General features: G+C 47.4%; 1 protein-coding gene across 1 annotated transcript in view; it reads right to left on the reverse strand.

The window, feature by feature from the left end:
• The window catches only part of LOC125717170 (homer protein homolog 3-like), a 61,942-nt gene extending 47,750 nt beyond the window's left edge, over nucleotides 1-14,192 (reverse strand). Inside the window, exon 1 of the mRNA XM_048990166.1 lies at nucleotides 14,094-14,192. The gene's annotated coding sequence lies outside the window, so the exon portion shown is untranslated. The remainder of the gene's footprint in view (nucleotides 1-14,093) is intronic.
• Nucleotides 14,193-14,715: the final 523 nt, after the last annotated feature.

The raw sequence follows: 14,715 nt of genomic DNA on the forward strand, positions 1-14,715 counted from the left end.
GCTTCTCCCGCCACATTAGATCAATCTCTCTGGGCTCCTTTGATCAGCTTCATCAACTAGTGAGGGTGGGGGTCTCAGTTTTGTCCCGCTTTGGTCATTGTTGTTGGCATGGAGGGGGCATATTTGCTCGGGGTGTCTGGGGGTGGGTTGCTGGAGGGGTTCAGCGCTGGGACTGCGGTCCTGGCCTGGATGGGACTTTGGTGGCTCTTGGGTGGTGTCTTTCTGGTGGCTGCATGCAGCGCTACTGGGAGTGCCTGTGCCGGCGGACGTAGGTTACCGGCCAGGCGGCTGCGCTGTTCCTAAATAGATCCGGGCTGGACTTGGGATTCTGGGGGTGCTCAGCCTCTGGGCTGAGGTTCCAGCTGGGCCGGGGGGGCTCGGGTCCTGGTGGGTGTGTCGCAGGGGTGTGGGTTGGTGCATGCACTGGGGCTCGGCCCCGATGCGGGGGACTTCGGCGCTTCGGTGGAACTGGGGGTCTCTTTAGCTGGCGGGGAGGTTGTTACCATCTGTCCACAGGGAGTCCCTGCTTTTGGGGTATAAACTCTGCGGGGGGGGGGGGGGGGCATCCAATAGAGGAGGAGGATGGACTCAACCTGGGTGTCTTTTGTTTTATTTAGTCTGGGAGTTGACTGAATGTTGGGGTAGGGTTGTAGTTTTTCCTCTGTGGTGGGGTCCGGTGGGCGGCCCTGGGCTCTGTGGGGCCCGGTGGTGCCGCTGCCTTGGGCCCCAGTCTGGATGGGCCTGGGTGGATTTCGGGGAACGGGGGTGTCCATGGGGGTCAGCGGGGGAGCTTTCCTCCCCATCCCCATCCTCCCTACATGTAGGGCTTTGAGGTGCAGGTGTGTTGCTGGGATGCAGGGGAGGTATTCTTCCTTTGTCCCCTCGCGACCACCTGTATCTCAATCTTACATCACAACTTATACACTCTCATTACTTATTCTCTCATGACACATACACTTAGGGCCTTGGGGGTGGGCTCACAGAATGGTGTCCAAAGGGTGGTCTTGTTCAATCAGCCTTACCTCTGGTGCCAGTGCCCACCTCTCAATTTTAAATCGCACATAGACATTGAGGGTTCTGGGGAGGGGCCATGCTAACACCAGCTGTTGGTTGGCAGGGGTGGTTGGCACCGTGCCCTTCCCCTGTTTTAAAAGAACTTTAGAACAACATGCACCAACACCACATCTGAGCAGGCGAAGGGGGGCATGGGGTCTTTTCACACCCCTGTTCTCTGTTTGCCATCTGGAGCTGGGGGCTGAGAGGAAGAGCTGGCCATCCGGTATAGTATAGCCATAGTAGTATAACAACATCTGTGTTGGGTCTCTAATGGTCAACACCAGTGATACCAACACACGTACAGTAATTGGACACACAGGCTGTTGCCTGAAAGCAGGAATCAACTTCACGGACCAAATCAATTTGAGCACATTAGCATCTAACTAGGTTATTGCTGCATAACTACTTGATCCATTCATCCATCCATCCCTCCATCATCTCCTGCTTAATCCGAGGTCGGGGCACGGGGGCAGCAGTCTCAGCAGGGAGGCCCAGACTTTCCTCTCCCCAGCAACTTCATCCAGCTCCTCTGGGGGGATCCTGAGGTGTTCCCAGGCCAGCCGAGAGACATAGTCCCTCCACCGTGTCCTGGGTCTTCCCCGGGGCCTCCCCCCAGTGGGACATGCCCGGAACACCTCACCAGGGAGGCGTCCAGGGGGCATCCTAATTACTGTAGATGCCCGAGCCACCTCATCTGGCTCCTCTCAATGCGGAGGAGCAGCGGCTCTACTCTGAGTCCCTCCCGAATGACTGAGCTCCTCACCCTATCTCTAAGGGAGAGCCCAGCCACCCTGCAAAGGAAACCCATTTCGGCCGCTTGCACTTGCAATCTTATTCTTTCGGTCACTATCCATAGCTCGTGACCACAGGTGAGGGTAGGAACGTAGATCGACTGGTAAATCGAGAGCTTTGCCTTTTGGCTCAGCTCTTTCTTCACCATGACAGACTGATGCAGCGCCCACATCACTGCTGACGCCGCACCGATCCGTCTCCCGTTCCATCGTTCCCTCACTTGTGAACAAGACCCCGAGATACTTAAACTCCTCCACTTGGGAGAGGACCCCATCCCCAACCCGGAGAGAGCATTCTACCCTTTTACGGCTGAGGACCATGGTCTCGGATTTGGAGGTGCTGATTCTCATCCCAGCCGCTTCACACTCGGCTGTGAACTGTCCCAGTGAGAGCCGAAGGTCACAACATAAGAACATAAGAACTATACAAATGAGAGGAGGCCATTCAGCCCATCAAGCTCGCTTCGGGAGAACTAAACTAATAGCTCAGAGTCGTTAAAATCTTATCTAGCTCTGATTTAAAGGAACCCAAGGATTCAGCTTGCACTACATTATCAGGAAGGCTATTCCATACTCTGACTACACGCTGTGTAAAGAAGTGCTTCCTTAAATCCAGCTTGAAATGTTCTCCCGCTAATTTCCACCTATGGCCACGAGTTCGTGTATTTAAACTAATGCTGAAGTAACTATTTGGTTGAACAGCATCCAAACCTGTTAGAATCTTATATACCTGGATCATGTCCCCCCTCAGTCTCCTTTGCTTGAGACTGAACAGATTTAGCTCAAGTAACCGTTCCTCGTATGACATTCCTCTAAGACCAGGAATCATTTTTGTGGCCCTACGCTGCACCTTTTCTAAGGCCACAATGTCCTTTTTAAGATATGGTGACCAAACCTGCACACAATATTCTAGGTGAGGTCTCACCAAGGAATTGTATAATCTTAGCATTACCTCCCTTGACTTAAACTCCACACACCTGGAGATATACCCCAACATCCTATTGGCCTTTTTTATTGCTTCCCCACACTGGCGAGAATGGGACATGGAAGCATCAACATACACACCAAGGTCTTTCTCATGATCAGCTACCTTTATTTCAGTGACACCCATGAAATACCTGTACTTTATATTTCTGCTCCCTAGATGGAGTACCTTACATTTATCGATGTTAAATTTCATCTGCCAGGTATCGGCCCAGTCACTAATTAAATCAAGATCCCGCTGTAGCTGCTGAGCCACTAATTCAGTATCTGCTACACCACCCACCTTGGTGTCATCTGCAAATTTCACCAGTTTACTGTATATATTGGTATCCATATCATTTATGTAAATTAGGAACAATAGTGGTCCTAAAATCGAACCCTGCGGTACCCCACTATGAACGCAAGCCCACTTTGACATTGTGCCTCTTATAACTACTCGCTGTTTCCTATCTGTTAACCAGTTATCAATCCAGGTCGCTACGGTACCTAAAATACCTGTCGCTTTGAGTTTAAGTAGGAGCCTCTTGTGGGGGACAACATCAAAAGCCTTTTGGAAATCTAAGTAGATGACATCATAGGCCTTCTTATCATCAACTTCCTGAGTAGCTTCCTCAAAAAACTCCAACAGATTTGTTAAACAGGATCTACCTCTCCTAAATCCATGCTGGCTATCCCGCAAAATGTTATTAGAGTCCAGGTAATCTACCATTTTCTCTTTGATTATAGCCTCCATAACTTTTCCAGTTATACAAGTTAGACTGATTGGCCTACAGTTAGACAAATTACTTCTATCCCCTTTTTTAAAAATAGGCGTTATGAAGGCGTGCTTCCAATCAGAAGGTACCACACCTTCAGATAAGGATTTTTGAAACAGTAAAGTTAAGGGTCGGCAAATAATATCCCTCATCTCTTTTAACACTATAGGTAAGATGCCATCAGGACCCTGTGATTTATTTATTTTGAGCTTAGCTAGGCTTTGCAAAACATCTGCTTCAGTTATATATATATTAGCTATAGACAATGCTGGATAGGTAATAACTGGTAAATTACTAAGGTCCTCAACAGTGAATACCCGTGCAAAACTATCATTGAACTCATTTACTATATCAATGTCGTTTACTATTATAAGACCCTTACTATCCTGCAGATTAGTAATTTCAGGTTTTAGAGCTCTTTTAGAGTTAAAATACTGGAAGAAACTTTTAACGTCATCCTTAGCTTCCAGTGCAACCATCCTTTCGACATTTCTTTTAGCTCGTCTAATATCATTTTTTAACTCAGCCTGTAGACTTAGATATTCCTGCTTAATTCTGTCATCGTCAGTTATTTTCCATTGCTGGAACAAAGCCCTTTTCCTCCTTACTTTATGCTTTATTTCCCTAGTAAACCACCTAGGTTGCAATTTCCTAGATTTATTCTTGCTGGAAACAGGTATGAAGTCCTCTTGCACTTGCAATAATGTGCTTTTAAAAAATTCCCAGGCCTCTTCAACAGTTTTGTTATTTAACTCCATCCAGTTCACAGTTTCTAGTTTTAGTCTCATACACTTAAAGTCAGCCTTCCTAACATTATATATTTTTGATTTGGACTTAGCTCTTCGAACACTAAACTTAACCTCAAATTTGACCATGTTATGATCGCTACTGTCAAGTGGTTCTAAAACGTCTAATTTACCAATCCTGTCCTGGTTATTAGAGAGAACAAGATCAAGAATGGCATCTCCCCTGGTAGGGGTGTTAACAAACTGAGTAAAAAAACAATCCTGTACTAATTCCACCATCTCCAGTTCATTTTCTGAAGAGCCAGTGACAATGTCCCACTGCATTCCTGGTAGATTAAAATCACCCATAACTACCACATCATTTTTATTGCTCATAGTCCTAATATCACTGTATAACAATCTGCTTTCCTCAGCAGCTATATTAGGTGTTCTGTAACAAACACCGACAATTAGGCTATTTGAGTTTTTAGCATCTAATTTTACCCATATTGCTTCCGTAGTTTTATTTATATCAGTAAGTTCCCTTGCCTGCAAGTTTTCCTTTATATATACTGCAACACCACCTCCCTTTTTTCCTATACGATCCTTACGGAACAACGTGTAACCATCCATATTATATTCTTGTCCATCCTTTTCACTCAACCACGTTTCAGTTATTCCTATAATATCATAAGAGTCCGATGAGATAAAAGCCTCTAAATCATGAATTTTATTCCTAATACTTCTGGCGTTTAAATACAGACAACAAAGGGTAGGCCTATTACGGTGCCCACTTACAATATGATTATTTGGGGCTTTCCGTTTCCCCCCACTGACATAGTTAACTAACCTCCCTGCCCCCCCAGTCCCTAGTTTAAACATTCCTCAACTACTCTACACATACGCCTCCCCAATACACTGGTTCCCCTCTGGTTCAGGTGCAACCCATCCGGCTTGAACAGGTCCCACCTGTTCCAGAAGGTCCTCCAATGCCCCATAAACCTAAACCCCTCTTTCCTACACCATCCTTTTAGCCACGCATTTTATTTCCTTATCTCAGCTAACTTAGCCTGACTTGCACGTGGCACGGGGAGTATTTCCGAGAATACCACAGTGGACGTTCTGCTTCTAAGCTTATTGGTGACTTCTATAAATTTATCCTGCAGAACAGCCCTTCTACCCTTACCTATGTCGTTGGTGCCAACATGCACCACGACAACTGGATCCACCCCAGCTGGGGCCAAAAGCTTATCCACACGATCTGGAAGGTCTCCTACCTGGGCACCAGGCAGGCAAGACACCGTACGGGACCCTCTATCACGCGTGCACACATAACTTTCTACTCCCCTAATAATGGAATCCCCCACTACCACAACCTCCCTTTTCCTGGGGGGAGGGAGCTCCTCAGTGCCCAAGGGCCCACCTGCCTCCCCAGTCCGTTCCGGCTCTAAAGCTGGAAGAACCTGAAACCTGTTCGACACAGTCACCTCAGGTGATGCCGCCTCTGCAACGTGTGTACGCCCTTTCCTGCGTCTATGACCTACGGTCACCCAGCTCTCTCGACCTCTCTGCTCTTCATTCTCCCCCCTCCCCGCCAGTGGCATACACACCTTCTCCCTAAAAGGCATATTAACTTGCTCCTCTAACTCACTGTTGCATTGGATGAGAGGCAGTTGCTCCTCAAGGCCGCAAACCTTGACCATGAACGAGTCCACTAGCTTACATCGCTCGCAGATGAAGTCCGACTGGACACTAACGTCCAGAAGGGCAAACATGTTGCAAACGCAACACTGAGCCGGCCCCATAATTAACTAACACTAAAATAAGTTACTTGGGTTGAAACAGAACTTAATTATTATTTTTATTAAAAATTTTAAATCCGATAAATTTACTACTACTTACCAAAAGAACTTCTGCCTGAACCAAGTATGAACTAAAAACAAAACAACATCGAAGTCGAAGTTGCTCTTGGGAGGTCGAAAAACCACAAAAACCCCCTCACAGCAGGCTACTGCCGGAGCGGGGAAAAAAGTGGAAAATGTCCTCCCGGCCCCGACTGGCGACCGAGCAAAGCTCAGGAGCAACTGTCCTTTTCTGGCGCTGAGTAACGTTACCGACGTTAGATATTATTAGCTATTTCGCCCCGCCGGTGTTTTTTACGGAGTTAAACGCGAACAGAAAACGCAGCTCACTGCCCGTAACAATCGCGCTGTTAATAAACAGACAGGACAGACAAGCACTCACGCCGACCAAAATAAGAACAATGAATAGAAATAACACAGCCACCCACTAAACAATTAAAGCACACAAACACTCAGAATATACGTTCCAAACACCCCAAAAACAATCACAAACAATCCCAAAACAATCGCTGCAGCTCAACACCACTCTCTCGCAGTAATCCCAGCAATCTCTCGCCAACAGAACCACATCATCTGCAAAAAGCAGAGACCTAATCCTGAGGTCACCAAACCGGACACTCTCAACTCCCTGTCTGTGCCTAGTAATTCTGTCCATGAAAACTATGAACAGAATCGGTGACAAAGGGCAGCGTAGTCCAACCCTCACCGGAAACGAGTCCGACTTATTGCCGCCCATGCGGATCAGGCTCTGGCACCGGTCATACAGGGACCGAACTGCCCTTAAAAGGAAGCCCGGCACCCCATACTCCCGGAGCACTCCCCACAGGACTCCCCAAGGGACATGGTCGAATGCCTTCTCCAAGTCCACAAAAGACATGTAGACTGGTTGGGCAAACTCCCATGAACCCTCCAAAACCCTGGGGAGAGTATAGAGCTGTCCACTGTTCCTCCCCCATAGACCTTACCAGGGAGGCTGAGGAGTGTGATCCCCCTATAGTTGGAGCACACCCTCCGGTCCCCTTCCTTAAAGAGGGGGACCACCACCCCGGTCTGCCAGTCCAGAGGCACTGCCCCCGATGTCCACGCGATGCCGCAGATGTGTGTCAACCAAAACAGCCCCGCAACATCCAGAGCCTTGAGGAACTCCAGGCGAATCTCATCCACCCCTGGGGCTCGGCCACCGAGGAGCTTTTTAACCACCTCAGCAACCTCCACCCCAGAGATAGGCGAGTCCACCCCCAAGTCCCCACACTCTGCTTCCATATCAGAAGGCGTGTCGGTAGGGATTGAGGAGGTCTTCGAAGTATTCCTTCCACCGACCCAAAACATCCCGAGTTGAGGTCAGCAGCACATCATCCCCACCATAAACAGTGTTGATGTTGCACCACTTTCCCGCCCTGAGCCGCCGGATAGTGGACCAGAATCTCCTCGAAGCCATCCAGAAGTCGTTTTCCATGGCCTTGCCAAACTCCTCCCACACCCGAGTTTTTGCTTCAGCAACCGCCAAAGCCGCATCCCGCTTAGCCCGCCGGTACCTATCAGCTGCCTCCGGAGTCCCACAGGCCAAAAAAGCCAGATAGGACTCCTTCTTCAGCTTGACAGCATCCCTCACCACCGGTGTCCTCCAGTGCATTCCGGGATTGCCGCCGCGACAGGCACCAACCACCTTACGGCCACAGCTCCGATCAGCTGCCTCCACAATGGAGGTGCGGAACATGGCCCATTCGGACTCAATGTCCCCCACCTCCCCCGGGATATGGGAGAAGTTCTGCCAGGGGTAGGAGTTGAAACTCCTCTTGACAGGGGATTCTGCCCGATGTTTCCTGCAGACCCTCAGTATACGCTTGGGCCTACCAGGCCTTGCCGGCATCCTCCCCCACCAGCGGAGCCAACCCACCATCAGGTAGTGATCAGTTGACAGCTCCGCCCCTCTCTTCACCCGAGTATCCAAGACATGCGGCCGCAACTCCGACAACACGACTACAAAGTCGATCATCAATGTGCGGCCTAGGGTGTCCTGAGAGAAGTTAACTGGTACCTTGGGCGGAGCTTAATTTTGCTCCGCTTCTGACGTCATAAGCGGGAGGGGGGCGTGTTCATTATTCTGATTGGTATACACCAAACATGCTTATGCCACGTGCTGTCGATAGGGGGCCATATGGTTTGGGAGATTGTCATTAAACCTTAATAGAATAAAAATACATTACATGTATTTTATTAATGTGTTTTTTTATTACGTTTTTAAGGAATAATAAAACATATAGCAGGATGAATGCGTCCAGCGGGGGACCCGTCCCGTAGCCGCGTGTTGTTAGTAAGCGCTGTAGTGATTCCTGTTATCAGGCATATGATTAATGCCTATGTTGGATTTGGCTCCGCCCGGTGTGTGCAAGGGTGCTTGGGTAGCGAGCATAATAGTTCATTTGGCTCTTACTTGTATAGTGAATGGTGCATGTAAATAAAGACTGTTCAGTACACGAAACAATCCTCCCTCGCCTCATGACATGGTGTCAGAAGTAAAAGACTGAGCGCCGAATAAGTGAAGAAATGTCAAAATTTAACCCACCGGAGCCGTTCGACTTCTCCCAGCCGGCCGCGTGGCCGATATGGCGACAGCGTTTTTCCCGTTTCCGAGTAGCGTCGAAACTGGATAAGGAGACCGGCGAAGTGCAGGTGAATTCGCTGCTTTATGCAATGGGCAGGGACTGTGAGCCTATCTACAATTCCTTTCGTATGGGGGAAGAAAATGAATTTAATTATGAAGCTGTAATTGCACGGTTTGACGACCATTTCGTGCCTAAACGTAATGTCATTCATGAACGTGCTTGCTTCCATAAGAGAGCTCAGAAGGCGGGAGAATCTGTGGAATCTTTCGTGAGAAATCTTTACGAGTTGGCCGAACATTGTGATTTCGGAATTACCAAAGATGAGCAAATTAGGGATAGGATTGTGATAGGAATAGTGGACAACGAGGTCTCACAAAAATTACAACTAGAAAAGGATTTGACGCTGTCCAAGGCAATTCAAATCGCTCGTGAAAGTGAGCAGATAAAGGTGCAGTGCGCCGACATAAGAACCGTGAGCAGCAAAGTGGACGAGGTAAGACACAAGCAGCGGCACGGATACATTAAGAAATGCACTGGAGGACAGCGGCAGTCTAACAGGCAGGGGAAAAGGGAGTTTAAGCAAGGATATTGCACACGATGCGGGCAATTGCACGATTATAGTGTATTATGCCCTGCACGCGATAAGAGATGCAGGAAATGTAATAGAAAGGGTCATTTTGAACGCGTGTGCAAAACAAAAATGGTGAAAGAGGTTACTGAAGAACCCGAGATGGAAATGGAAAATCAAGGGACATTTTTTCTGGGTTCATTAACTAAGCAGACAGACTCAGATGACCTGTGGTATGTTGTGCTCCCTGTTAATGGCCACAAGATCAAGTTTAAAATAGACACTGGTGCTGATGTCACAGTCATGTCAGAGAAAACGTACCAGAGTCTGCGACAGCGCCCCCTGCTGGTGGATACTAGAACTGCCGTTAGTAGCCCGGGTGGCAGAATCGACTGTATGGGAAAATTTCTAGCCACAAGCGAACACAAGGGACATAAATACACCTTTTGGGTTTTTGTAATAAGAGGGCCTTATGCAAACAATCTTCTCAGCAGAACAGTAGCATGCAGGATGGGTTTAGTGTTGAGAGTTGACCAAATAGACACAGACATCTTTGGTGATATTGGACTGCTAAATTGTGAGCCCGTTAAAATAGAGCTGAGGTCAGATGCAGTACCTTATAGTTTAGCTACTCCTCGCAGAGTGCCCTTTCCCATTTTACCTAAGGTGGAGGAGGAACTGAGACGCATGCAATCACTGGGCATTATTGAAGAGATTACAGAGCCCACAGACTGGTGCGCGCCCATGGTGCCAGTCATGAAGAAGACGGGTAAAGTGAGAATATGCGTTGATCTAAAGAGACTGAATGAGGCCGTGAAGCGAGAAAGGTTCATCCTACCAACCTTGGAGGACATAGCCCCTAAGCTAGCTGGAGCAAGGGTCTTTTCAACGTTGGATGCTTCCAGTGGATTCTGGCAGATACCCCTGGAAGCCAGCTGTAGAAAACTGACCACGTTCATCACGCCAGTTGGAAGGTTCTGTTTCTGTCGCCTCCCTTTTGGAATAACGTCAGCTCCTGAGATTTTCCAACGGGAGATGAGCACACTATTGAAGAACCACGAGGGCACAGTTGCGGTGATGGATGATGTGCTAGTCTATGGGCGGACTGAGGAGGAACACAACCGGCGTCTGAGCGCAGTGTTACAGACCATTAAAGACTCTGGCCTAAGGCTCAATAAAGATAAATGCCACTTTGGAAAGTCAGAGATCTGCTATTTTGGACACATAATTGGAAAGGATGGGATAAAGCCAGATACCAGCAAAGTAAAAGCTGTTTCCGAGATGCCAAGCCCCACGAATATCAGTGAGTTAAGGCAAGTACTGGGACTCATCAACTACCTGGGTAAATTCTTACCAGCCCTGTCAACTACACTACGGCCAATCACAGAGCTACTGAAGAAGGAGGCTGTTTGGACCTGGAGTGAGTCTCAAGAGCAGGCATTTGCCAGAGTCAAAGCCATGTTAGTATCAGCACCCGTACTTGCGTACTACGATGCCAGAAAACCAACAGTCGTCAGCGCGGATGCAAGCAGCTACGGCCTAGGAGCCGCCCTGCTACAGGCACATGATGGCGAGCTTAAGCCCGTCGCCTTTTGTTCACGCACTTTAACAGCTGCAGAGAAAAGGTATTCGCAAATTGAAAAAGAGTGTCTGGCAGGAGTCTGGGCATGCGAGCGATTTTCCCGTTACTTACACGGGTTGGATAGGTTCTGTTTACAAACAGATCATAAGCCACTGGTTCCATTGATCAATGCATATGACCTAGACAAAGCACCACTCAGGTGCCAGCGTCTGTTGATGCGCCTCATGCGTTTTAATGTGAAAGCCGTGCATGTGCCAGGCAAGCAACTAACAGTGGCTGACACACTGAGCAGAAACCCACTGACAGACGAGACGACGTCCAACACAGAGGAGGATGTTAAGGTCTTTGTGGAGGCTGTGGTGACGAGCAGGCCAATGTCAGTTCATAGATTAGATGACATTAGAGAGGCCACGCGTAATGATGCAGATCTCCAAACGGTCATCAGCTTCATCAGATCAGGCTGGCCAAAAAGAATTGCACAGTTACCATCGCTGCAGGGATTCTACACAGCGAGGGCGCATCTGTCAGAGGCCAATGGCCTCGTATTGTACCAAGACAGGATCGTTGTCCCGGCCACGTACAGATCAGAAATGCTGCAGCGGATACATGAGGGTCACCAGGGGTTGACAAAGTGCAGGGAAAGAGCCAGAATGTCACTCTGGTGGCCAGCCATAAGTACAGATATTGCCAAAATAATTAAGACATGCATGTTCTGTGCCGAGCATAGACCATCACAGAAAAAAGAGCCTCTCAAATCAACTCCACTCCCTAAAGGTCCATGGCAGAAAATCGCAGCCGACCTGTGCGAGCTAGAGGGCAGAAAATACCTTATTGTGGTGGACTATTATTCCAGAGATATTGAAATAGCCCACCTGCCCACCATCACAAGCCAACAGGTCATCACACAACTAAAGTCCATGTTTGTGAGATGGGGCATTCCCCTAGAGCTGGTAAGTGACAATGCCATGCAGTTTTCATCTTCCGAATTTCAGGTCTTCAGGCAGCAATACGGTTTTACGCATACAACCTCAAGTCCACATTATCCCCAGGCGAACGGGGCCGCTGAGCGGGCTGTGCAAACTGCCAAGCGTATCCTCAAGCAACCAGACCCTCATCTTGCTCTAATGTGTTATCGTGCAACCCCCATTAGTGCGACAGGAGTGAGTCCAGCGCAGCTTATGACTGGACGTCAGATCAGAACAACACTCCTCACATTGGATGAGAAGCTGCAGCCTAAGCATGTCAGCTATGAAGAAGTGCTTCAGAGGGACAACAAAGCTAAAGAGGCCTACCGGTTCTTTTATAACCGCCGACATTCTGCAGAAGCTCTGCCGGATCTGCACCCTGGTCAGAGCGTAAGGGTCAAACTAGACGAGGAGAAGGCGTGGAAAACACCAGCCAAGGTCCTAGGCAAATCTCCTGAGCCTAGATCCTATTGGGTCAGGACAGACAGTGGTATGGTCGCTCGACGGAACAGGAGACATCTCCAGGTTGTGCCAGCGTCAGATGAACATGCTGGAGATGCACTAGGATCAACTGGAGAGGCCAGTCCACAGGTTCAAACTGAGACCCAGACAACTACAGGCACTGCGCCGGCGTCCGCAACACCTCCTGGGACTCCTAGAGCAGTGAGAAGAACATTCAGGGGTAGAGAGATCCGAACCCCTCTCAGGTTTAAAGACACTTAGGTGGGGAGTCCAACTTCTTTGTGAAGAGAATGGGGAGAGACTGTTGTTATAGGAACAGCATCTGTTTGAGGGCAGAATAATCCCTATGTTGCTGTGGACGGAGGGCAGTCTACCCCAATGTCCTAGTTGAAACGTTCAAATTGAAATGTTCTAGTAATTATTTAAAAGTAAATTAACGTTAAACTAATAATAATAATAAATGGAAGCCGAGTTGCTTCATGCTACATGGTTGGGAGCAAATGTCATGCAAGCATGTTGAAAAGAAAAAAAAAATGTTTTATTTCCTTAAGAGAACGTAGATGTAGTGATTCCTGTTATCAGGCATATGATTAATGCCTATGTTGGATTTGGCTCCGCCCGGTGTGTGCAAGGGTGCTTGGGTAGCGAGCATAATAGTTCATTTGGCTCTTACTTGTATAGTGAATGGTGCATGTAAATAAAGACTGTTCAGTACACGAAACAATCCTCCCTCGCCTCATGACAAGCGCCACAGCGTATTTTAAAAGAAGAAAGCACCAAAATGTTTTAAAGAAGAAAGCACCAAAATGTTTTAAAGAAGAAGAAAAACTTTAGCGTTATTTTAAAAGAAAAGCATGCGCGTAGATCCACACAGCATTTCCTTCAAAGAGCCAGCTCGTTGCGTCAAGCAGCTGTCAAATGGCGACCAGTGGAAACTGTTGTCGTGATGCTAACCGTTGGCCCTGGATTGTGAGAAGCAGACAGCCAGCAGTCCCATCCTGGCAGAATACACACTAATTCTATATTTTATATGTTTATTTGTAAATAGTATAAAATAGTCTATTTCTAATTTAAATAAAAGTCGATCTCTAACACAACATTTAGCTACATTTAGCTAAATTTATCTATGTCAGGTTAATCAAAAGATGTATGACACATTAGTATACATTTTTAAACAATAGCATTTAAGGAATAAAAACAATTTAGTTGTATTTTGTTAGTTTATTATTAATTTAATAGCCGTAGGAACTAGTGAACAATATTTAGCAACATACATCAAAAAACATTTTAAAAACTTTGGTAGATTAAACCCCAAGCGCCCAGACTATGTATACGGTCATGCCAGATTCGTTAGATAGGCAGAGGGGTTTTTCCTTATCGGGTAGCAGCAGGCGAGTGTGTAGAAATGGCCAATAAATTAGGGCACATTTAGCTCTTTCTGTTATAGCGTTATTTAAATTAGTATGAGTCATTCGTGCAATGAGGGAAAATTAAACAAACGTGTACCAGCCTCAGTAATGGTTCGACAAACAGCTGAGCCGCTAATGTGCTTGTCACGCCCACGCAGGCGGATACCACCAGCTGCGGCTCGTTACGCTTACGGATAAAACCAGCCAGAAGACACTTGCCCATTGCGAAGTATTGCGCTGATGTTTAGAAGCCTTACCGAGCACTTACTTGTTGATCGTCTCTCCCTGAAACCTAACCCTGCCTGTTTGCCTCGTGTCCTCTCCTTACCTCTCTCTCTCTCCCGCTCCTGACCCGTCAACCCTGCCTGCTCCGGCTCGTCTTGTTCCCGAACCCCCGTGTGGTCTTGTCTCGTGTTTCCCTGTAGGACTGACTCCCCGGCTTATGACCTCCTTGCTTGTCTTTCGACCTTGCCTCTTGTCTGTCCCTTTCGGTGCCTCTGTTTGGTTTATCCAAATAAAGCGCTTGACGTCTTGCATACCTGGATCCCGGTCTCTCTGTTCTGACTATCGTGACAGTGCTAAACAAAGAATAAAAAACCATTAATTAACCCTGGCTATAATGATTACGTATAAAATATATAAAAGTTTAAGGAATGAAGCATACGACAAACAGCCGCGCCACTAATGTCATAAACAAGGAATAAAAACAATTTACTTGTATTTTGTTAGTTTATTATTAATGTAATAGCTGTGGGAACTAGTGAACGATATTTAGCAACTTACATCAATAAACATTTGTTAGACTAATACCTTAGTTATTTTAAGGGGTGAAAAAACATTAATCGTGGTTGTTAACGGGGTATGCTGAATGCGCTGTGTGTGTAGGAACGAACAGTGGCCCGAGAATTTAGGCTGCAACAAACTCTTTTTTTCGTTTCGACATGCAATAC

The sequence above is a fragment of the Brienomyrus brachyistius genome, chromosome 21 (genome assembly GCF_023856365.1).
Source record: "Brienomyrus brachyistius isolate T26 chromosome 21, BBRACH_0.4, whole genome shotgun sequence".
In the NCBI taxonomy this organism is placed as follows: Eukaryota; Metazoa; Chordata; class Actinopteri; order Osteoglossiformes; family Mormyridae; genus Brienomyrus; species Brienomyrus brachyistius.